The sequence below is a fragment of the Zonotrichia leucophrys genome, chromosome 4 (assembly GCF_028769735.1).
Source record: "Zonotrichia leucophrys gambelii isolate GWCS_2022_RI chromosome 4, RI_Zleu_2.0, whole genome shotgun sequence".
NCBI classification, from domain to species: Eukaryota; Metazoa; Chordata; class Aves; order Passeriformes; family Passerellidae; genus Zonotrichia; species Zonotrichia leucophrys.
In genome coordinates, this window is record NC_088173.1 from 35,638,813 (window position 1) to 35,664,535 (window position 25,723).

Genomic DNA, 25,723 nt, shown 5'->3' on the forward strand with positions numbered 1-25,723 from the left:
ATTTCTGATTTCAATATTTAATACACCTCAGAGATCACAGTGTATAATTTAATGTGCAAGCAGATAACTTGCTGATCAAGGCACATGTGGTACATGTTTTGCATTAAGGAAAATTATTGCACACTTTGGTTATTAACACACACACAAGAGAAAACTCTCTTCTACCAGCAAAGCATTGTCCTCTCCAGATTTTAGCTGAACCCTCTACATCTCATTCCTTTTGCATGCAGTATAAAAGCTCTGTCATCCCTACTTGAGCTGTTTTCCATCCTCTCTCCTTGCACATGCATCATTTCAGTATATCCTTGTTAATGGTAAAGCAGCCCATGCTGAGGTTCCTGTATCACAATGCCTCCCAGTATTAGCTCTCTCTCAGCAGTTTATGGCTCCATACCTGAATCCACTCCTTGCTTGGAACTTTAGGCATGAAGAGCAGTGATTTGGGCAGGAACTGTGCTTTGGGGATTTCTGCACTTTCACAGCCAGGCATAAAGGCACCTGGATAAATGGTAGATACAAATTGCTTTTGGACTGGGATATTCAAGACTTTGTGGAAATGGACATGAACATCACCGTAGAGTTTGGCTAGGGCAGAATTCCAGGTAAAAACCAGAGACAGCAATTCAAAACCATCACTTCACTCCAGGGAGCAGCAAAACCCAGGTAGCAAACCTCACAGTAATTCAAAAACTGGATGGGTAATTTTTCACTTTCCTGCTCTATTAATTCACATGCTTTTTTTTAGGGTGAGCAAAGAGCTTAGTCAATGGACAAGTGTTCCCAAGCACTCAACAAAATGCAGGGGAAGGAAGCAGGCTAGGGCAGCTAGTGCTGAGTTATAGCCCAGCAGCATTTCAATAGATCTCACTCCTATTATCTGGGCTATATAACTTACAACTGCTGCTGAACAGGGTGATAAACATTCAAAAAAATTTTATTTACACTGTAAAAATTGGACAGAATATCAGCAAGCTCTGGAAGTCCAGATAAAAGGCTAGTTTATTCCTGGAGGTAACATTCCTCCCCTAAAAACAAGGATTAGACATCACAGGGTTTATGCTGAAACCATTCTGCAACATTTTTCCCGATCACTACCCATTAAGAAGCAGGTAAGCCCCTGTGAACCACTTAGCAACTTTCCCCCCCCAAGTATGAATTTGTAAGATTTATCAAGACCACTGTATGCCTGAGATCCCAGAAGGTACCAGCAGCTTGAAGAGGTTTTTATATTTCCTCTCTGTCTTCAAGCTCAGTCAAATTAATAGGACTATATTGGCTCAGCCAATAACGCTGGCAGAAACTGAACTGGCCATTAATGATTTTAAACAGAAGCAGCCCCTGGGCTAGAAGAGGTCCCAGTGGAGCACTGCTCCAAATTTTAGCAAAAGGCAAACTTTTTGTAAATGTTTCACAAACTTTTTTTTTTTACCCTTTCACTGTCAATTCCCCCCAATTGCTCCCTGTGGGCAGCAGTATTCCTTACCTTCTCTCTGCGTGCAAAGTGACTGATCACAAAGAATTACAGACATATTGTCCCTTTTCCTTCTTTCTACTAAGATATTTGGGAAACTTTTCTCTCCTGAGGATAGCTATAACCGAATGTTCTTCACACATGATTTCATATGACTATTAATCATGACAGGATTTGTCCTTTTATTATCACACCACTTAAACTTCCTCTCCTTTTAAAGCCAAGGAAAGGCAATCTGTGTTCAGGAAAAAAAAAAAAGAGGAGAACCTGGCAACTCAGCAAGTATAAGAATAAAAAAAGGAGGGGGAATTAATTTCCAAAACCCAGGGACAGGTTTACAACAGCTCACTAGTCTGGATATTTCCTTTGTATGCCATCTAATTTTGGGTCAGATGAGGGGAACAGATCTGCTGTTCTTTGTTTCATATGCTGACAGTGCTGGGAAGCAGGCCCTAAGCTGTCCCACTCTGTGCCACCAGAGCATCCTACCTATCATATTACGAAGTCAGGTCCTTGTGTGTGGCCATCCCCTGCCCTCTCCTACCAGTGACTCCTGAAGATTTTGCTGTGCCATGGCATGGCTGTGATGCCAGACAGGGTACATTCCTGCTCTGCCTGGTTCCTGGGAGGGGAGAATCCCCCCTGTCTTGGTCTGACTGCTCAGGGTCAGGGGTTTCTCTCTCACCAGTAATGCATTAACATAAAAGTTGATTTTTCTAAAGTAAGGCTACGGGCAATGCTCCTATACCAGGCAATCTTCCCATAAACCTCAACACTCCTTTATTTGTGTGGGTCATGCACCCAGATTGAGCTGCCACAGAAGGAAATATGCCTGAGATGGCATGCCTCCAACCTACAATGGAAAAGACAGGGAAGCACAAACCTACATGTCAAGGCAGAGCTTGCTAGAACACTCCAGGCACACAATCCTGTCCTGGATTGCCAAGCAAATTGTATTCTATTTGCCATCTCTATGGCAGTTGTCTTCTGTTAAGTGGACAGTTTTCCTTATCTCTTCTACACCCAATCCTTCCTCCAGGGGGCAGCATCTGCTGATAACAGGCTATTGAATGTCACTGCATGACTGATAAGAACTGTAGCATTCCATTGTGAGATGCTCCGCCCAGAGGGAGGAGCCAAGCATTGCTACCCGGATATAATCTTGAGCTTCTGGAACACCAGCATGGCTTTTCCACTGGATTTCCCAGAGGAACAGCAGCTGCCTCTTCTTCCACTGGATCTTCAGAGGAAGACTACACCCTTCTACAGGATCCCTGCTCCAGCAGAACCACACCTGACCACAGGAACTGAGCAGCCACATTTCCAATTGGACTGCTACCAATACCCTGACCCACAGGGCGTCAGGTTGTGTTCTGACTCTGTCAGTGTTGTTTTGGTCTACTGCATTGTTTACTTTATCTTTTTATTTTCTTCCATAATAAAGAACTGTTATTCCTGCTCCCATACTTTTTGCCTGAGAGCTCTTTAATTTCAAGTTTATAACATTTCAGGGATAGGGAGTTTATATTTTCCATTTCAGTGGAGGCTCCTGCCTTTCTAGCAGACACCTGTCTTTCCAAACCAAGACACATATTTCTGTCCTGCAAGAACAGTGAGACTAGAAAACCCAGAGATCCCGATTCTTACCTGAGTTTCCGGCATTCAACCATTATAACTGCAGAGGCAACAATCCTTACCTACTTCAGGAGTAGCAGAGGGGATCTGATAAGTCCAGCTACATTTCAGACCAATGCATCTCCTGCCAGTCCTTCCTGGTTTTCTGGAATGCACCACAAGGATCATTTCCTCTAGCACACTTTGAGAATTGATGGAGGTACCTGCATTAAGAGCTTCAGTCCCTCTACCCTCTGCAGATTGAGGGTTACTCCAGCCCGCTAAATCCCATGGATAGATGTGTTACATTCTTCCCACACCTTGCTCAACTAGGAGAACATCTCATTTATTATTAGTGACTCTATTTCCATCCTACTAGGATGCTAGAATCAGAAAAGTAATTGTCCCACTACAGCTACCAAGGTCTCAAAACCAAAGTCCAGATCCATCCAAATATTCAGGCATCTACTTTCCACTGACCCAGCAGCAGCTTCATTCCTACAGGAGACAGAGGCACTGAAGCCCAACAGTGTAACCAGCCATCCTCCTGAGCCATCCCTCCCTCCAGCTGTGCCAGCTTAAGTTCAGTGTTTTGCATGTGTCTGCACAGCAGCAGTCTTCCAACTAAACCACTCTCCAAACCTCTTAAAGTCAGAGATTTTAGGTTTTGAAACCTTAAACGCAACAAGTGCACTTCACAACAGCTCCTGTGGGTATTATAAGAAGCAAAAAAATGCTTTTAAGCTCTCTTAAGAGAGAAGAAAATGACAATGAAATTGAGAGGAAATGGAGAAAAAGATAATCGTGCCACAAGTTGCTGCTCTCATCTCCCAACTACTTCCAAGGCAGCAGAGCCCAGGCAGCCGGCAACAGCTGCCACCCTATTAAACTTAACAATTTACAGGTGCTCAGAGGGAGCACTTGCGAGCAATTAGCCGAGCAAATTCACTTACTTCAAGATGCAGGGCCTGCTCTGGTGCCTGTGCCAAGGGGAGCGCTGCCAAGTTCCTCCCGACCAGGGGCTGGAGAGGGAATGCACAGCAAGCTGGGAAAGCCTTGCTCCGCACCAGGATCCTGCAAGGGATTTTACACGGGAAAGTCAAATGGACTTTTCTCACTCTGCAAGTGCTCTCTGTGTATGGAGGGGATCGGTCCAGTGCATTGAGCCTGTAGGAAGAACATCCCCTGCTCCCTCTCTGGCCTTCGACCTCAAAGCCTTCCATCCCACTGTATTTTTCCATGCCTAGTATAACGGCCTCTCCTTGCTTCTATTACTTGCCAAAAATGTTAATCAATAGCTATGAGCATTGCCTGGCCAAGACACGGCCACAGTGAGGCCACATATTATCAATTCTTTGCTTACTTGAGCTGGAAAGAAACGTGGGTAGTTTGCTGCCCACAGTCCTCTGTAACTCAGTGGAACTACTTGCATTTATTCCTTCCTGATGAAAATCCATCCCAGTGATTTAGGAATCAGACGAAAGAAAACTGGGATGATTGTTTCGACTGTGGAATAAATAAATAAGAACACTTCATGCTATGGTCTCTCTCTTTGTGCTACTCTTTCTCTTCCAGTTAATCTCATTATTACAAATTAGGGAGTTTCTCTTGCAGTCAAAAAGGTGTATTCTAACACATACAAAGGAAGTAAACAAAGTATTTTGCTTCAGATCTCAGCTGCAGTCAATTTATTTTTTGAGCCTCTTAACTTAAAAACCGTAAGACTTTGGTGTCTTTGCCTGTATCAAAGTCACACACAAATTGAAACAGCCCCTGCTCACATCCACTCAAATTCAGTAACACCACTGCTCTCATTTTGCAATGACCTGAAAATACTTCTGTATTCTCTTTGTTTCTACCTGCTTTATATTCACATCTTCCAATTAAACAGCAGAAGAATTCAAAGTGCCTTCTAATTGAGGGTAATCCAAAATGAAAGCTGGCTTGAAGGCTGAAATCAAAGAGCTGAACAGGATATCTTTACTTACACCAAACAGTCCCACGATAGCATCTAGGAGAAATGATGGCTTTTCTCCATAAAAGCCAGGGTCACACTTGCTGTATAGGAATACAGAGCCACAGAGCTCAGTGCAATAAAAAATGTTGGAGTATAATCCTCAGCTACTGAAAACTGGCATCCTACTCTTTGGTGTGTGCTCAGTGACAATGTTCCCAGTGCTCAGAAATATCCTTTTCCTCTGAGATTTCCTCAAGTTGGGCAAGTGTGGTGCCTGAGAGTAATATGAGAGGGACTGATGTTAGAAACTCCTTACTAAACCAATGTTTTATTTAACAGGATAATTAGAGCAAATATCACAGAGATTTTGGACAATGTTGCACATTTAAACCAGCCTGGAAACACTTAAATTTCATGTTTAAAATTGTCAGCACCCAGGGAACTGGCTGTGATGTTGTTTTAAATGTCTTTTTAGCACCTTTCAGAGGAGCCTGGTTCTTGGTCGCTGCGCAGTGGTGATTTCCTCAAGGTACAGTATGCTCCAAGGGCAAGCACCTCTCTGAAGCCAGCAGGGACATGGGCTGTTAGCAGCAGCAGAGCCCCCACACAAATCCATAAAGAGCCAAAACTAAGAATTTCATCTCCTTGAACTCCTACAAACTATGAAGAGGACAATGACCAAGACCTACATAAGTAGATGCCTTCATTAGACACCTGAAGCTACTGGATGGATCCAGGTGAGGTGCATGGGAACTGCTAAATTCAGCAGTAATGCTGCCTGGCTGTGGAATAACAGGAAAACAACAAGTGAAGATTTCTGCCCTTTCTGCTGTGACTTACTCAAAGAATTTTGGACTGCCTTAGCCATGGCCAACAGTCAGTCACATACTGCAGGAGCACTTCCATGTGCTCCAGCTCAATTTATTATGAGATCCAAAAATCCGATGATACTTTCTCATATTGTAACTCTTAACTGAGTGGTAACCCTGAAGCTTCACTTCCTATTTTCATTCTAGCTGCTGTTTATTGGCAGTATCCCAGCAAAAATCCCTTGCTTTATGACACACCAATTCATGCCTAGATTAAGCTTTAGGCCGCTTGAGGTATTACAGAAAGATAACATCCATTGAGAGATGTGTAGGATTAGTCACCCAATAAACAACATTTTTACCAGCTGAGCATCATGCCCTTGTCAGACTGTGCCTTGTGCATTGTATTCTCTAGTCGGCAAGTGCTTTTCTGGGATCAATTAGAAGCAGCATTAAAGGCAAGAAAAAAATCCTTACTGAGGAATTTCACCACTAGAAGGATTTCTTGGCTTCAAATCAGCTATGTTGTTAAAAACCAGGTATGCTTTAAGGAGACCAGCAACTCATATTATTTGAGTAGACATCCTCCTAAACTTAACTGGGCACTGCAGTTTATTGCAGAGCTCTCAATGCATGATATAATGTGTGTGCAAATAGCAGAGAGCCAGGAGAGGGTGCTCAACAATAAGCAGAAGATCCTGGACATTGATCAGGCCCTGCCAACAGGGATATTCGCACAGCGCCACTGACATGGTACTGACATGGAGAGCAAAGGACTTCATTCATATTTTCAAAGGGATTTTAATCTAGGTCTTCAAAAAACCAGTTTTGAATACCAGCAAATCCACTGGATAAGATTTTTAAAATGTGGGATTCTGCCTGTTGGACTTTAAGCATAAAGAATTAAGATTTCACCCAAATTTTGTGTGTCCTGTCAGCAAAGCCTATGAAAGTCTCAAGTCAGTCCACAGAAAAGATCAAGCATGGAGATCTTGAGGAATCTGAATTAGTGTAATTTGTGCTTAAGTTGCTTGAGCAAAAATATTCTGTCCTAATCCCCAAAAGTATGGAGATGCTCAAGGTTTTTGATCAAGCAAAGTTTTCACTGCTTTTCTTTTTCCAATTTTGAACAAATCACTGCCAACTAGAATAAATCTATGGTTTTCAACATTTGATAAACAAGGTGGTACTTTTTCAGTACAGGAAATATCACCTATTTGTAGGGAGTTTTTAAAATAGAGAAAAAAAACCCCAATTATTGCTTCTGACATTGAAATATCTGATTAGAAAGAATTACTACTATTATATTCATTGTCTTTAAAAGTTATTCTTCAGCAAGAAAGGCAGAACCTTAAATGTGCACACAGCTCCTGCAGGAGGCAGACAGGAACCAGGACTCCAAGTAAAGGTTATGTCTCTGCAATGTTGATCTGTGAGGCTGAGCAGGATGGGAATCTGGAGCTATGGGGTTACTAACAGCACACCTTTATCTTGCTAACTGCAAAGGTTATTTTGCTGTCTCTCTTGTTTCTAGCACAAAAAGCTATGGGGGATTATATTTGCCATAGCAGAATAAGACAGGAGGGGAAAAAAAACCAACAAAGGACATGTGAATTTATCAATTAAATTTGAAGCAGGACTTTTGCATGGAGTCTGCTGTCACAGCTGCTCAAAATGGAAAAATGGTAAAAATTCAGGCTCTCTGGACTGAGTAAATAACTATAATTTAGATTTAAACTACATAGGAATCAAAAGTTGAGTTTATTTTCTGATTCTACAGCCCTGCTTTTCCTCATTGTTTCTTCTTGAGCCTCCTACTGTTTATAAAATTAAAAAATCAAGCTGAGCTGAATGTCCACTGTCTTCACTATGATTGAATCTCTTTTTCTGTGCATGTGATTGACAGCAACACCAAAGAATGTTTTCCTTAGCTAACCAGCATCTGGCTTCATTTCATCTGCTTTTGCATGGGATCTTTCAGCCCTTGAGAAGAACACCACTGGGAATGACCTACTTGTTGGTAACCTCCTAGTAACCCAGACAGTTATTCAAACCAGTTCTGCCAGATAAGTGATGGAAGAGTTTCATCCATGATGCTTGGAAGATAGCTCTGGAAAATGGCAAAACACCACTTGAGCCTATCTGACAAAGTCCCTGTGCAAGGTTAAGGGTCCATCTGCATTTTATTGTCTGTGCAGGGGACATAGACATTGTTTTCAACAGCAGTTTTAACTCACTGTAACTTTCAAGTCCTCTGTGCCATCATAACTGTTTTATTTACATGTGTGGATAATAAGTGCACAGATAATATCGGTGCACTATCTGAACAGCATCCACCTTCACAGAATCTCATCTAATGACTTTTGAAGGCATAGACTGCAAAATCTGGTGTCTGTACCAGACTGTTTTAAACAGCATAAATAAGACCCAGAAGTGAAATAAGTTCCTATTACATATGCTAACCAGCCATTGTCTCCCAATTAAACCAGTTAAGGGTCAGGAAAGAAAGAAAAAATGCAAAACCGATAACTTAACATAAAAAACAAAACAAAAATCCAACCAACCCCCTAAATCCAAAATCCAGGAATACTGCATTCTCTTTAGTCTCTATCATTTTTACTTAAGGGATCTCAGCTGATATTACTGCTGAGTGTTTTAGGAAATCCAGCTATTTAAACCTTTACATATGAACTTCCTCATATATGCTGAAATATATCCCTATAAAGACAGTGGTGGTGGAGTGAAAGGCTGATTTCCACAGAGAAACATTATTATGCCTTACTCAGAGATAACAGAGCTATCGCTGGGCTAACAGTACACACACAGCAGCACAATTACACTGGAAACCAAGGGAGTCAGAGCTCCTGTTGCTTTGGCAGCCCAGTGCACAGGCAGAGGACTTGGAAACTCTGAGGAAGAGGGAACTGAAGGCCAACCACCCTTTTTTTTTTTTTCTCTGAAGAGTATCCAGAAACAATTTGATTCAAAGTGCCATCAACGCTTGAAGAAAGTTGGAAAAGATGAGGGAAATATTAATGGCAAGGCTGTATTTCAGCACCTGCTCTTGCTTTGCTTCAGGTGTATTTTACTGGGCTAAATGTTGTGGTGTGAGAAAAGTCCACAGGAGCACAAGGCCATACAAGGTCAGAAAAGTGAAACAGGGAATGCAATTTTTGAGCTGGGGAGAGCCATCAGCACAGAGTGTGGACATGAAAAACTGACAAGGTAAGATGGTGGTGGCAAGACAAGACTCAAGGAATGGAAACTCTGCAACAGCAAGAAACAACCCTGGTCCAAGGAGCAATGGAAGATGATGTCCCTATCCTACACCTTGGCCAGTAAAGACTTTGGATGTTTAACTGGAGTAGTAAATGGGTTAATGTTCAGACTGAATAGTTCTGTTAGGTCCATTAAGCTCTAAGGAATGCTTTATATTTTCCACTTCTGCATATCCTGTTTGTACACAGGGTAACCCAGAGAAAGACAATTATGACACATGCAAGAGAACTATATACAAGTTAAGCAGAAAAGACAAAAATATGCCAGACTCATAAATAGCACATTCTAGATTTCTTGATAACCTTCAGACTTAATCAGATAGCAACAAGTCAGCTCTGTATTTATATCTTCCTGGCAGAAGGCTGGATCAGTAGTAGATGGATATTTGCCATCTGTTTTCAAAATCTCTGAAGATCATCTTAAATACTCAGATCAACAGGATCCTTACCTGGTTGCTAATGTTGACAACCACAATTCTTTGATGCAAAGCTTTAATTGAATTAGATGCTTCAGCAGTCACTGATTCATCATTCTAATACTCAGAGCAACTCAGATGAAAAATCTGCACGTTTCCAGTCCTTCAGAGGTGGCTTTACTAGGAGAAGGATTCCGTCCATCCCAGAAGCTATTAAAGATACAAACATCATGGCACTGAATCATTTTTATGTGACTGCTGGAACACCAGCCTGAATTAGGGCTGTATTTACATAAATCAGTGTGGTAATGGTCTTCTCCACCTTCTTTTTTTTTTTTTAGTTAAAAAGAGAACAAGGAAGTGGAGGAAAGAAGAGAGATATTGAAAAAGAATAGGAGCTGCAGTGACATTTAATGGAATAATTTTGTGCTGCTACAAATCAGTGTCTAACCACTAATGACAAGCTATGCATATATATATATACAAACAGTTCTACTAAAAAGAAAACCCAACAACTCTATTCCAATCACAGTAAAACATTTAATATCCAATGCTTTCAATGCAATCATAAAAGCCTTAAGCCTTTCAGCCTTAATTTGTAATGCTGGACTCATTACTTATAAGTGCTCTACTCTTCTTATTGTCCTGTGGTTGCATTTCTGGGGTAGCTTTGCTCACACCATGGCCAGGTCCTTCAAAGATGACTCAAATATCAAGCAGAGGGTGAAAATTTCCCTCCTGTTCCTTTTACATACACTAAAAAAAAAAAATTCCAAAATTTGGCTTGCTTTCACTTCTTTTTCAAGGCAGGATAGTCCCCAGCAGCTCCACCTGGGAACAATCAAAGCCCAGCCACCAAAACTTCCCACTTAGGTATCTGAAAGCAGATGCGCTGGGCACTGAGCCATTTCCAAGTCTGGCCCACCACCAACTGCAGGGCTATTCATGGCAATATCATTCATAACAATAAATGTTTTTGAAGTGCTTCTCATTAAATTATCCACACAAGCTGATGGTAATTCCTCCGTGATGTGGAACAATGCTTTGCAATGCTAAGTGCAGTGCAGAGGAACATGCAGGCTTCACACAGATTTTTGTGGCAAGCTGCATGCCTTGTTTCCAACAGCAAGACTCTGAGAATCATGAGTCTGGGGGCTGAGGGGAAGGATCATTTCTCTAAACTTGTTATCTAAATTTCTAAATTCTGCCCCTTCTCTGCACAATTTTTTGTGAAAACCAAAAAAAAAAAAAAAAAAAAAAAAAAAAAAGCTCCAGCAAACATTAGGCCCCTAAATACCTCTGGTTTGGGCACTTTCAATAAGTATAAACAAGGAAGACACTATTTGTCACAGGCTCATGGAAATGAAGTGTGGAATTCCTGTCGCCTCCATCATGCCTTAGTCCTCTGCACTCAATAAAGCCCTATTTCAAGATCTTGCTATAGACATAAATGCTCAGCCTCATAGCATCTCTAGAGGGATGTGTAATGATATATGCTCGCATGAAAACCTCTAAATTCCTTGACTGCAAGGAGTTTTATAGCTTGCAAGTATGGTACTATAATATACTGCATGTCATAGCAGGATACCAGAATTTGAAGTGTTGCTACCAGCCTCGTCTAGCATAACATATTGGCCCTTAATCTGGTTCCCCCATGAGGAGCCCTACTATCATGTCCACATGTAATCAGACCTGTGCAGCTGCCTGCATGTTCTTTTTAATTGGATTGAAGTTAATCACAGTAGGATTAATTTGAAGAGATCAAGGAAACAGAGTGATATTTTGTGGAAAGCAGATGGTTTCTTCTGGATGGAATAAAGCTCTGAAAGCCATAGGAGGTGTTTAACTTCTCAGGTCTACCAAGATTAAAGCTCAGGGATTCTGTAACTTAAATATAATATATTTAATTACATTTATGCCACGTCAGTGAAAGAAACGTTTGGAAACTCTGTGGTTTTCAAAAAGAAGTGGCTTACTGACAGATACTGGCATCTGATGACCATCCAGCACTCCTCTGAAGGGAGAAATGAAAACACACATCCAACACTGGCATAATTATTCCCAAGAAAACTAAAGTTAAGCACTACTGTTTTCATGAGAACCTAGGGAATCCTGTCTCTCCAAATGGCATAATATGTGTCATCATAAAAAATTAAGCATAATAAATGGACTGGTAGTTCAGCACTGACTCGTGATTTTGGCTGTTTCCTCTCTGCCCTCCAAACAGTCTTTTACAGGAATTCCATATAAAAGCACAGAGTAAATACACATCAGTTAACTAGAACTTAACCAACCACCTAACACCTTGGGAACTTTTAAAAATCTGGACTTAAAAAAGTTTAAACATGCTTAAAGAAATATTCATTAACAAGCTGCAATTCTTTTTCCATCTCTTACACGTGCATATAAAATACGTTGGCACATTCCCATCCTCAAACACACACAGACATCCTGATTTCTCTACAAACTCAGACCTTGCTGAAGCACCATAATTTGCATGTGACATACATGTTAAGCAGGAAAGAAGCATGTCACTACAATGAGGATGCAAACTAGATGAAACTGAGCCAGGAATAGCCAGAGCAGGTCTGCAGAGCAAGGGAAATGGGAATCTCGGGAAAACACATACAGGTGAGGCCCTCAAACTTCAGAAAGGAGAGTTTACCAAACTTTCATTTCTAAGAGCACTGAACAGCAATGGTTACTCAACTAGATTTGCCCTTTGGAAACAGAACCTTGACTTACTTGAGAAGTCTGCCCACTTCAATGAAATCCAATTATCTTATGTAGTGCTGTTAAATAACATAAATTGCTAGTATTAGCAGGGTCAGAATACCATTAGGGTGAAATGCATTCCTTCATCCAAAACTTATAATCAGAGCTTCCACATGAAACTTTCCTACAGATGTGTCCCCTCATCTTTCACTTACATTAAGTACTGCAGCCTCCCTTATTATAGTAGATAAGAGCTTCACAAATGGCCACAATTTTGCTTTCACAAAAAAAAAAAAAAAAAAAAGGTATGAGGTCAGTAGTTAGTATTCCCTACATAGAGCCAAAAAATAAGAGAGTTGAAATGGCAGTGCCAGAGCAGATCCTCACCTCTTTCTGTGCCTGCAAAAATGAAAGAGGGTGGAAGAACAGCAGACTCTGGAAAACGAAAATGGAAAGTCACCTGTAGAGAAGGTGGCACAGCATCAAGACCACCAAGTTACTTCTGTACACACCAAGGTTTGCAGTGCACACCCTACTTACAGCTACAGATAACTTTACCCAGAGAAGGCTACAAGGAGAATTAAATCATTGAGATGTATTTTAATCTGCTTTAAACATAACATAACTATTCCTTTGCTATAAGCATGTCTCATTTAAACCCCGGGGTCTAGTTCTCCTCCTATTATATGCATTTATTAAACATTTCAAAATCTGCTAGTGCTGAGAGGCAATTTAGGGCAGGACCTCATAGTGATTATCACTTAGTGCAAAGGAGCTTATTACTTTACACCCACACTAAGGAACAGTCACTAGAGATATGGCAGAATTTATATCAGCTGAAAGTAAAGCTTAGTTATGGATATTAATAGATACACCAACATATTTTCCAGTTAGATTTACCTAACTACAAACTTGTTCTATTGTAAAGTTTTGCTTTTCATCATGTAATTAGAGGTGATATATATGATGCTGAAGGTAGTAACAACATTGTATATATTACCTTTTTGACATACTAAGAGATATGCTGCTAATAGCTACCTATATTTACCCTGCAATTGTTATAAGTCCTGCAGGAAAACCTTTGGTTGTATTACAATTTAATTACATATATGAAAAAGAATAATTAGGTGGTTACCTTGTAACTAAAACATAATTACAAGGCGAGTGTGCAGATCACTTTGGGTTTATCCCACAAACCACAGCCCTTCTACTCACAGTGCCCAGAGCAATTAATTTGGAGGGTACTAGGATCAGCAGCTAAAAACATGGTACTTCCACTCGGCCCTGGATGCAAACAGCTACTTCAGCTGCCAGCAAACATCCTGTCACCCCCAGCTCCTCTGTTCATTGGACTGCATGCTCTCTGGGACAGAGCGTGCTGTGGTAAAAACCTCTACTTTGCACAGCTCAAAGGCTGAGGACTCTAAACTGGCAGTTAAAATTTCCTTCAATGGTACCTTTCCATATTTATGAGTTCTTCTAAAATTGTGGCCCACAAAGTGTATCATTCCCTGTAAGTTGAAACAAACTGGAGCTGTTCCTAATGACAGTAGAGAGGCTTTCTCAGCAGATCTGCTTGTAGTCAGGCTGCAAAAGCTCTCAGAGCAGGATGAAAGAGTTAATTAGAAAAGAAGGATCAGAGTGAAAAAAAATAAGTAGAGTATAAATGAGTGATTAGGGGAAAAAACCGAGAGATCAATTTTATAAAGGGAATTGTATTTAAATGCCAACTTCCTCCAGTTGCCTGCATAATTCATGTAATACCTCTAGCCCATACATGTCAGTTGATATCTGTACCTGTTTAAGGACATTAATCACACACCAGAAAAGTCAGTTACTGTGTTAAAGAAAAGATTGGATAGATAATTAAAATAACAGATACTGAGCAGGAAGAACATTGACTTTGATGCCAAGATACCACAGACATAGGTGGATGGAGAATTTGACCTTCATTCTGTACCAGAAAAAAGCAGTGTCATTTTAGAGGATGATATTTTATATATAGTCTCTGGGCAAATTTTTTTTCTAATTTCAGTTAAAAAAATTAAAATTAAACTAATTTGAAATTAATAACTTTTCAAAGTTGATTTTCCTGAGGAAAAAAATCAAAGTACTTTTAAAAAGGAAGTTTCATAGCATGAAAATTAGGCATCCAGTGCTATTACAAGAAAATAAAATAATTGAAAATGTCCTTTTGATTTCTCAAAAGCTTTATGTTGAAACAACAACAAAAAAGAAAGAAAAAATAAAGAGGAAATCCCACTGAATTCAATGAGCATTAAGCCACACCTTTTGGGACAGTCAATGTGTCCCAAGTCTTGCAACACCCACAGATAAGAAAAATAATGATAAAAAGTATCTCTGTCACATTGTCAGTTTCTTACTTTCCACAACGCTCCCATTTTATTTGTCAAATACATGAGTTAGGGTGGTTGGTAGTGCCAGACCCTGAGCTGCCTGTACTCTCTGCAGCCTGGGAGTGGACACATGGCCTGGATATGCTGGGATGCTCCAGCCAGGGCTGGTACCCAGTGTCCTCAGAGGATGCAGCTTGTCCTGCAGCACCCCAATCTTCTCATCAGTGCAGAAAGCCAGCTCAGGTGTGTCTCAGAAGCAGGTGTGTTTCACAGAGCTCCCTAGGTCCTCGCTCAGCTGTTCCTACAATTTGCCATCTCCTGTGCCCTGCATGGAGAGCACCAGGATCTCTGCACATGTGCAAATACAATAGGACAGAGTAAGAACATTTAGTAGTCAGTTCTGCATGCTGCAACAAGTTGCTTCCCCTTGATTGCTCCTTTTGTGTTAAGAGCTTGTCCTTCACACATCTCCGACAGCTGAGAAATTCGCAGCTAATCAGTGTGCTAATGAAACGGTTGTTCTGTTAATAAAAATTTTTAGAAACTGGCAAAGAAAGAGGCAGGTTTACAAATGAGCCTGCCTCTTCAGCTAGGGCTGCCATTCAACTCAAGAGCCACAAAGCAGCACTTCAGCAGTGCTTCAACTTTACTACTTCAACAGTTCACTTCTTTCTCCGCAGGATCATAAACCAATTAAAAACGTTACAGGAATTTACCAAGAACAACCAAGTCAATCCTATGGTTATTATAGTAATAAGATCACACCTGAGGAGCCCAGGCCCCAGCTGGGAAGGGAGCCTTCTGTGCCATGGACTGCCCAGCACCCAGCAAGTGTCCCCTCTTCTGACAGGGACAGTCCACACCTGCTGGGGACTCACCTGTGCATGGTGGTGCTGCCCACGGAGCCCACATGGTGTTAGGAAAATTAATCCACAAACATCAGAGGTTCATGTCTAAAAAGGAGACAGAGGAGTCCCTTTACTTTATTTGAATAAAGGGAGAGCCTATGGGGCATTGCCCTGGGACCTCTCAAATTTTTGAAGGATGCAGCCTCCTTTTTATTCCAATTTCCTGGCTGCACTTCCCTTCTCTCTTTCCCCAATGCCTGAGGTACTTTACAGGTACAGACTTCCCGATGCGCCTGATAACAAAGATTTCCTTCTAATGTAGAACCCTCCCTTTTAATTTTTAATTCGGCTGGAGTTTAGGAGTTTTTCTTCCCATTGTGTTGTCATTACAGTGCAAGAGTTCTATTGTCATTACATTGCAAGGGTTCCATATTGCTAGAGTTTTGTACCTCCTTGATGTTTTCTTGCAGGCAGCTCCTCAGGCACTGACTCTTCCTTGTCCTCACAGCAGCCAACTAACTCCAGTTCCCCTCAGCCAACCAATCCACTCTTCTATAACACTCTTCTTATTATTTGCTACAGCTGCAGCCTGCTAACATCAGGCCTGCTCCTAATCCTTAATAATTGGCTCAGCTGCAACTCTTTAGGGGGTAAGATTACTTTCTATACTACCTTTATTTACTTATGTTCTATCCCCCTACACCACTGTTTCTTTCATCTTTCAATGTCTAATTTCATTTATCAGCAAACCTGAAGTTTATTAGTAAAAGCAAATATCTTTTTCCATTCATCCATCAGTGGAATCATTCCCATTGTTTCTTTTATCTCCCAGTGCTAGTTGTATCTACAAGCAGACCCGCAGCTTATTTGTAAAGACAAATCCGCTATTCCTCTCACCAGGATGCAGGGCAGACACATCACACGGGCTCTCTGCAAGCCCATCCAAGGCAGGCTTGGAGATGCACTCCCCCTGCTTGGGGTGCTGGTATTTTCAGCCTGCCAAGCAGGAACTGGGTCCTTCAAGCAATTTCGGGCGGTGTTGACACCAAACTCATCACAGCCACAAGTCTGAGGCGGCCAAGACAACAGGGGAGAAATGAAATTGAAGAATATGCATTTGCACTGTGACTGCAAAGTCCTTGGTGATTCCCTGAAGAAATGAGACTCCAGACGTGGGAATTGCTCCCTTGACTACAGATGGGAAAATTATTTTGGTGAATATCACAGCTGCACAGAGCCCAGCATCTTAATATTTAAAAACATGGGGGAGTAAGGGAGAAGCAAAAAGACGGATGGAAAACCAGGAAATGAAAAAGCCGTGTAACCACAGAGAAAACAAAGAGCAGGTGAGGGCAGCAGAAAATCAGTTTATGCCAAAATGATTATCAATGACTTCCCCTTTATTTTTTAGGGGGTTGGGGATTGTTTAAAATGCGTTGCTGGGTTTTGCTAATTCACCAGAAATTTCCTCTGTCTTACTGCCCTTGATGCCAGAGAGTCCCTGGGCAATGACAGAAAAGCTCATCTTTGTCCCACAAAGCAAAGCTCTCTCCTTACCAACATGGTTCCAGTGAAATCTCTCTCTGCTAGAGGACTTGACCAGGACACTCAGGCCACCTGGACAGCAAGATTTGCTGAGACTTTGACACATGTGGTATGTCAACCCCAGGCAGCAGGCATGTAGGACCAGGGAAATCCTATTCCCAGCCTGACTCCTCTGACAGCAGCTCATGAAGCATTCAGTAATCAAGGGACTACATGTCCTACCAAAGTCCTTTGGCAAAGAAAAACAGAATTTGTACTTGGTATTATTTCAGATGTGAAGTTATAAGCTGCTTTTGTGCAGTATTAAGTAAATAGTTAAGGACAAAGCAGTTTTTAACAAAAAGAGGTAGTGAGATACTCACGGATTAGCTTTGCACTTCAGCAAGCCTCAAAGAATTGTCTATAATATATCCCCATTCTCAGGATGTAGCTTTTTCTTTTCAATGAGCCTGTCACCTCCTGTCAGCATCCCCTCTGCCTTCCTTCATCCTCTTAATTAAGGACTGTGAGCTCTGCCTTTGTTCTCTGCATTCGGCTTTAAGCTAGAGAAATTAAATCGAAGGAATCCTCCAGAAGGCTTTGTACCTGCACATGAAGGTGTCATAAATAGCTTGTTAATGATTTAGAGAAGTGACTAATAAGTAGCTACATTGGGTAACCTTTCAGCATGCTGAATATTGTGCTAAGAACGTAATCATTTCAATAGGGGATAGTTTAGTACTGGTATGGAACCAGGCAAATTGAAACTCATACCAGCAGTGCTGTTCCCCTGGGTCTCTGTGACCGAGAGCCTTCCCCCCAGGTGTCAATACTGGGGCACAGCCAAGGATGAGGGGCAAATTAACTCAAGGGCCAAAGCCTAAGGCAGATGTCAGGCCTAAACTCATTAAGTTTCCTTAGCAGAAAACCCTGTGAACAAACCAATCCAGTCCAATACTTCAGCTAAAAATACTTGTCATCCTCAAGGAATGCCCCCTGCAGTGGTTTTAAGCCCAGCTGGAGATAAAACACCACACAGCCTCTTGCTCAGCCCTTCTGTCCTTCACCCCCCCTCTGATGGAATGGGAAGGAGAATCAAAACTTGCAGGTCAATGTAAGAACAGTTTAATGGCTGAAAAGAAAGTAAAATGCAATAATAAGGGTAAATAACGATAATAACAAAGGGGAAAAAAATTAAGTGATGCAAACACAATTTCTAACCATCTCTGATGACAGATCCCACTTCCCAAACCAAGATCAGCCACACTTCCAGGTAACTCCCCCAGTTTAGGTACTGGGCATGACATTCTATGATGTGGAATGTCCTTGTGGTCATTTTGAGTCACCTGTCCTGGACATGTTCCCTCCCAATTTCTTTTGCAAACCTCCTCACTGGCAAAGCATGACACAAAGAAAAAAAACAAAACCCAATTATTGACTTAAGATAAGCACAACTTAGCAAAAACCCATAGCATCAATACCATTCTCATTCTGAATCCAAAACACAGCACTGCAACATCTCCTGAGAAGAAGTTAACTCTATCCCAGCTGTGTCACTCGGATATTTTATGAAAAATCCACCTGAGAAGATGAGAACCCTCAGTTTCTCCATATTTTGCTGCTCTGGGATGTGATTTGGAGAATTGTTTACTCAGCATGTGAATGGTTTTTACTTAATGAACAATCCCAGGCCAGTTATGTCAGACTCTCTGAGTCTGTCATGGGTTTTTACGATCATTCTTTTTGAGCCTTTGGTCTGTCTCCTTTCTCTTTCTTTAGTATAGTTTTAGTATACCATTTCTTTTAATATAATATAATATAATATCATATCATATCATAAAATAATAAATCAGCCTTCTGAGAACTTGGAGTCAGATTCTCATCTCTCACCTCGTCCTGGGGACCCTCACGACACCACAACTCAGCTGAAACCAGGGCACCTCCATAACTAATAAGTACAATAAAAATTAATTCCTGAATTTAGTGCACCTATTCTGCCATTAAAACAACATTTCTTATCTTTCTTTGCTTGCAGAAGGTGCAACATCATAGCAATGCACCAGAAAGTTATCAAATACCTTATTTTCTAGCTGTTTCTGCCAGAAAACCAAAAAACTTCAAACATTGAGCAATGACAAGACCTTGGTGTACTTACTGTTCACATTCACGGCAGATTTTCAGAACTAAAGTTTAAGGCAAAAATGTAATTAAGCAAATAATAAAAAATTAACAAAATTACTTGTTTGCAGAAGATATATCCCTACACCCACACTCCTCAAACACATTCATATCTCATGCCTGAGGGGAATACATGCATTAACAGAAGCTTCATTTTTATGGATTTTGTGCATTAATTGGGACTGAAAAATGTGCTGCTGCGCCTGGCCACATACCAATTTGGGACATAGTGAGACTACAGTTGCACCAGCATATGGTTCCTGTCACTTCTGGCAGGAAAGTGCCCAGCTTTAATTGCTACCTAATAATATATTACCTACAAATTTGGTAGGATTTAGGATACTCATGTCTAAATCTAACTCTGTATAGAAGTAACAGAAGTATTCTGGGAAGAATGAGCCCACTGAGAGCTCTGTGTCTATGTCATTAACAGACGTGACACTGTGCACAAAATAAAATGTTCCTATGACTAGTGACAAGAAATCATAGTGCTTCTCTTTCCAGACAGGACAAGAAAAGGGTTTTTTTCAACCACAACTGCAGATTTTACAGCATCAGCAAACATGTCACAAATCCTTACCCTGAACCAGACTCCTTGCTCTGAATCTGTCTAACAATCTGTGACGAAACATCTAAATTTTTCCTTTTGAAAAGCTTATACGTTTGAAAATATCCTTGAAATTTTCTTCTTTTCAAATATTTCAAAAGTCTTATTCAAAACAACACAGTTCAACACGGACTTTGGCAAAACATATGTGTCAGGGAGAATTGAGGTAGAAAACATCTGAATATTTATTTCTTTGAGCATTTCCCACTCCCACTTTTTCTGGATCTTTCAGGTCACCTGCCAAATCTCCAACTCTCTTTCTTTTCTCAGACATTAACCTCAGCTGGCTAAATTATCCCCACAACTGTGCAGCCATAGATTAGGGTTTCCAGCTCACAGCTAATAGCTCAGTGGTGTTTCTGAATGTGTAATGGTTGAATTCCAAAGAGTGAAAAAAGCGATAATCTTCCTCTGGAAGCCTGATCCAAAACTACCAAAAGGAATGGCAGGACATTTCAGTGTTAAAATCCAGGGCACAGAATCCATTCCAATCTAAATATTGGCCTCAAGAGAAAGCAAAGTGAAATACTTTTTTTGGGAGACATAGTGATTTTTTGGGGGCTTTTGGAGATTTTTGCCTTGGGACGCTTACTTTGTTGTCTTTTTTAAAATTTATTTTCCTTGTAGAAGGGTGTTGGAAACCAGATTACAATTTCATGCTTCAAATACAAATATAAAACAGCAAGGAAGAAAATATTTGAGTTACAGCATGAAAATATCATAAGGGATTTTCTTCTTCTTTTTTTTTTTTTTAATTATATGAGCCTGGAATCCCATTTAATGGTCCCTGAGACTCACACACTCAAAGGCCACTGGCAATGTGCTTACAAGGCATGATACAGGGGCTCTTTTTCTGCTTGAGAATGTTGCTTGCTCCTTTGTTCCCACCCAAGTCATGTCTTACCAGCCTTGACTAACCTTCAGCTCTGTAACACTGATACATCACATTTACTCTCTGGTGTGCTTTGTAAACCTTGAGACCCAGCTATAAATGGGAAAACATGACTCCACTGTAATTTCTTCCATTTGTAGGAAGATGAATGTGTATGGCATCAATGTTTCTTGGCTCTCTGACAGCAGAGCTGTCACCTCCTGATCTGAGGCAAGTTTTAATGGCAAAAATCAGTAGTGCTTTCTGACTTGGTGCTCAGAGAGAAGCATTAGTGAGACAGAGCTCCAAGTACTTTTTGATTAGTGCATTTCTCCAGGCAAGAGTCTGATTGAGTAGTAATTTCCAGGCTGAAGCCCTTTGGACCAGAGGGGCATCCTTTACCCGTCAGAGTAAAGTCAGTGGCAACTAATTTCTTGAATTCACTGGGCTGAGACCTTTCAAAACTCTGCTTCATAGAACAGATACCTACAATCTAGTCATATGCAACAAACCAAACCCAAGAGCCTAATTTTGACACATTTTCTTATTATACCAAGACTTTTGCACCTTTACATTCAGTGATACCTGTGCTTTGTGGGAAAATAGCATTAGAGAGCCTATTTGTAGATTAATGTTTAAAAATACAAATGTTGTTCGCAGTGGAGGTAAAGAAGTTCCACTTTTCAGAACATACAATACAGAGACAAATCGACCACTTGAGGTCAATCTTACCAATTTTAAGAGAAAGATAGTGCAGCTCACTTCAGCCTACATTTCTCTCATTTCAGCAGCCATGGTACACAGCTTATGCAGACACGAGTATAGCTAATTATTGCTTGATGTGCCTTGCAAAGGTAAAATCCCTATGGAATTCCCTGGGAAAATAACCCTTTTAAAGAATAGTATACTGGTCCTTTTTACAAATTAAGTCATTGGAAATTGTAATGTCTGGCAAACACATGAGTTTTTCTGATAAAGGACCATGGTAACAGAGCAGACAAGATGTAAAATCTTTATTCTTCCCGGGGTTTTTTATTGTATTTTTATTTATGCATTTTCTAAGGTCAAATATATACTGTGCAAAATCCTTTACAAGCCTATTTAGCATCTGTTCCATACAGTCTGTAAGAGTCTGTATCAATTTCTTGCTTTGATGTATGTAACAATGCTTCATAGTGTTTACTGGACACATTTCTGAAAACAAAAAATCTATGATTCTACTACAAACATTTGTTTCACTTTTCTGTAAATAACAGCAGCTTTATACTTTCCTGTAACTGAATAAATCACTGCTGAAACCCAGAAAAAAAAATCAAACAGAAACAAACCACAAAACTAAATCAAACGAAATACTTACTGCTTTCTGTAGAAAATAGAGACCAGGGCTGGGTTTGTTAGTGAGTAGTTTGTTTTTGTTTTTTTTTTTTTTAACATTAAAATGGATAACTTAGGAAAAAATGCTTTTTTGGCTTTGTATTTTTAAAATTCTGACATGAAAATGTAGCCACAAAACCTCCTCTCACAAAGCAATTTGATTTCACTTAAAATTTCATCTTTGAGAGCAGTTGTCAGTATATTGTGAGAGACTGTGTAAGTTAAAACCTGCTGAAAAAAATATTAGGAGAATAAAGCAAAATTTCTTGCTTTTGTATCCTCCCAGCTTGACTGTATTACAGCCTGGAGGTGCAGGAGCTGTCACGTGAGCCTGTGTGTGCTGTGATGTGCTGAACAGATTCCTCCACTAATGAGAAGCCATGAGCACACTCCCATGTCCTGCTGCATTTTACTCAGCCTCATCTCTTTGCAAGCATCTCTTCTCATCATTTCTCAGCAGCAATTTCTTTCTTTCTCAGAGGAGGATGGAGACAGCTTGGTGGGTGTTTGTGGGCGTATGGCTTCTGAAAGCTGTATATTGTAGAGAATAACACTCAGCTGCTTATCTTCCCTGTCTCAGTCACTTTTTAAACAATATGAACTATAACTTAGGGAGGTACAAAGATAATTGCACAGAAAAAACAAAGAAAGCTGCAGCACTGGAAAAAGAAGATAAAAATCACAGACACTGAACATACAATACCTGAAGAAATAACATGCGTGCCTGACAACATGGACAAGTTATACAAGCCCCCCCCACCTCTGTCTGAACAGTAAGTAAACCCTGGGAACTTAAGGAAAACATCTAGAACCTCAATCCCAATCTCCTCCTCTCATCATTTAATTTCAGATTTGCTTTAACATCTGATTGCAGTAGATGATTTCAAATGACCCAGTAATCCCTGTGTGTTTGGGTTTTCTAGAGTGAGAAAGTACTGAGGGAAGCTACAGAAGGGATAGCTTCTGCCTTTCACGGGCCTTTAGCTCAAGCACAGGCTACAGGCATGAAACAAGTAAGCCCTCCTCAAACAATTATACAAGACAGGACTTTGAGTTCTTGCTGAGAGAAATGCCTGTTATAGGTCAGTCCTGCTATCACCCCTCTTCTAGGGAGCAGCAAAATCCAGTTTTTCTTCTACAGCCAAGAAGCCACCTGCCAGCACTGCCTTGCCTGTCACCCTCTGCTGCTTCCTGAAGTTTGCAGTTTCAAATGAGAGATTAACAGACCCAAGAAGATCAGCCTTCCCCACTGCTCTGATCTGAAGAAGGGAGTACCAGCCTGGACCAAGCTCTAGGCTGCTTTGCTGCTAGTTCTCAAAGCAAAAACCTTTCAGGACAGCTCTGGCACCTCATGGCTGGACCACAGCCCCAGCACTCTCACTTTGGGAGAACTCAGCTCTGAATTTCCATGGTTTTTGGGATGCATTTAGAGTCATTAATGAATTTCAAGGTTGTGGTTTGTCAGCACCCCTTTTTTGAGCTACTACACAGGATGGCATTTCTCAAAGCTTGCCATGCTGCTAGGCAGCTTTCTGACTGCCTCTCCCCAGAGCCTGCTTCCAAATTGGAGGTAGGACAAATATGTAGGGCAAATAAGAATTTTCCCATAGATGGAGGACAAGCAGGTTGAAAAAGATTTAGCTAGAGGCTGCCACAAAGGCTGTCACTGGGGATATGTGGCTGCGTGTGTGGTGTTAAAGCTGTGAAAGCTGAAGCCTGTTCCAGCATCACTGAGACGTCTGCCCTACAGCTAACTGGTGGCACAGGTATGTGGGGAAAATGGCTGAGATAATGTTCTCTGACACACCTCACCATGCAGTGTAAGATCTCACCTTGATTACTGGCCATAACACATCACAGCTGAGGTACCTGGTGGCTCATGCAAGCACTCCCCATTTGTTTTGGTTCAGAGTAACACAGATTCATTTAAATCATCCTCAGCACTGAAGCAGATCAGAAATTTTGCACAGGTTTTGGAGACACCACGGCTGTGAGGACAGGCATCCCTCCTGAAAGGATGAGAAAGGAAAGGTAAGGATCAGATAGTGGTACAACTTCTTCAGAACTCCCAAAGGACCCACATGAGTATCTTGTCTGGATCCTAAAACATCAGGGGCCAACAGTGTTTCAGGGACCTGGAGTTTGCCCAAAGAAGGGCAAGAAAGCTGGTGAAGGGTCTTGAGCACAACTGTTATGAGAAGCAGCTGAGGGAACTGGAGTAGTTTAGCCTGAGGGAATCCTGATTATATCACATTTCAACTAGGAAGTACTTAGCAAAACTCAACTGAGAGAGAGAGGGAATAAAGCAATAATCTACTTGGTGGAGACTGGCCACTACTGGCAATGAGTGATCTGTAATTCCCTCAGGCCCAAAGAGGCTCCATTTGGTGACAAGTTCCATAAGATGGGCTGGGTTTATTTAGCTTGGAAAGAGTCCTTGAGCAGTTGTAACTTCCAACTTCTCAGTCCGTCTTTTAAGCTTATAATGAAATCATTAAACAAGCAAGCAATTCCAGCCTACCTGAAAGACAGGAGGCTTCTTTTCTGCCTCCTCTCCTCAGCCCCTTCTCCAGAGATTGCTCCTTTCTTTCATTTCTTGCCTTTATGTTTCCTGGTGAATCACACTGTGAGAAATAAGTGGTTTGTTATCCCTTGTATTTTTCTTCTCAACTTTTCTTTCAAAGTTACAAGAACCACAGGAAAAAGAAAAGAAATCACAACAGCTCCTTCAGAGAAATCAGTTTCACATGTTATGAACTATAGGACAAGGTTTCAAGAGAGAAGGTTCTTCACAAAGCAAAGAACTTGCCATCTACCCTGAAAAAAGGAGGTCATGGTCTTTGTCTGTGAGACAGCCCTCACACAGACCTTCACAGAGAGAAAAGACCAGTTTAACCATCTCTCCATGATATTGAAAGGGAGAAGAAAAAGTTGTTTTACAGATCTGAGTAAGGATAAAATAAAGGGTTTGCCTGAAATTCAGCTAGGAGATACAGACTGGAATAACACTCCCTCCCTGCACAAAGCACCTGAAACTCAGGAGACCTCAGATGAAGAAGTGTTGACTTTGTTTGAACAGTTAGCTTTTCACAACTCTAGTGTCAGTTTTTCCAGTAGATTGTTTGGTGTTTGGTTAGGGGTTTTTTTTGTTTGGTTTTTTTTTGTTGTTGTTGTTGTTTTTTTGTTTTTTTGGGTTTTTTGGGTTTTTTTTAATGTTTGTGAACTTTCAGTAGTTAAAACATTCTATATAAAGAGTTTCCATGGCTGAACTATATAGTTCATAAAAAAAAAAAATCTCCTGGAATTTCTTTAAGCCTTTGCATGATAGTTTTTCCTCATTCTAGTCTAATACTTGAGGTTCTGGAAGAATCATAGAACACTTGTTCTCTGCCAGAAACTCATTTCACGGTCCTCCAGCCATTGCTTTTCCATCATGAAAAATCCTCAATTGCTTGATCATTCCCTGTGCTGAGGGTCTTCCATATTTTGATTGTCCTTGATATGTGCAGATATCCCTCTCCTAAAGAGTGAGTCATCAAAAAATGTCCTTTGGAACTTTTTCCAGTAATGTTACTCAAATGTAAGGCTGCCAGAAACATAGTGTTCAAGAGGTGGGAATCATGAATTTATAGTGCAGTAATAATGACTTCCACCTTCTTGTCTACTCCTTCATAATAATTCCTAATCTTACATCTGCTTTCAGT

General features: G+C 40.8%; 2 long non-coding RNA genes across 3 annotated transcripts in view; both read right to left on the reverse strand.

The window, feature by feature from the left end:
• Positions 1-4,097: 4,097 nt before the first annotated feature.
• LOC135447391 (uncharacterized) overlaps positions 4,098-25,723 on the reverse strand; it is a 35,787-nt gene continuing 14,161 nt past the window's right edge. Inside the window, exons 3-5 of one of the 2 annotated variants that reach the window (XR_010440088.1) lie at positions 24,541-24,643; positions 23,852-24,028; positions 4,098-4,159 (exon numbers count right to left, since the gene is read on the reverse strand). This is a non-coding gene — a long non-coding RNA (uncharacterized LOC135447391). Of the gene's footprint in view, positions 4,160-9,678; positions 9,756-23,851; positions 24,029-24,540; positions 24,644-25,723 lie in introns of those variants that run through there. The other variant, XR_010440089.1, reaches the window with a different exon arrangement.
• LOC135447537 (uncharacterized) lies at positions 14,660-15,996 on the reverse strand. Its single transcript, XR_010440189.1, has 3 exons — positions 15,915-15,996; positions 15,496-15,570; positions 14,660-14,965 (listed from the first exon to the last, which is right to left on the reverse strand). It is a non-coding gene; the product is annotated as an uncharacterized LOC135447537 (long non-coding RNA).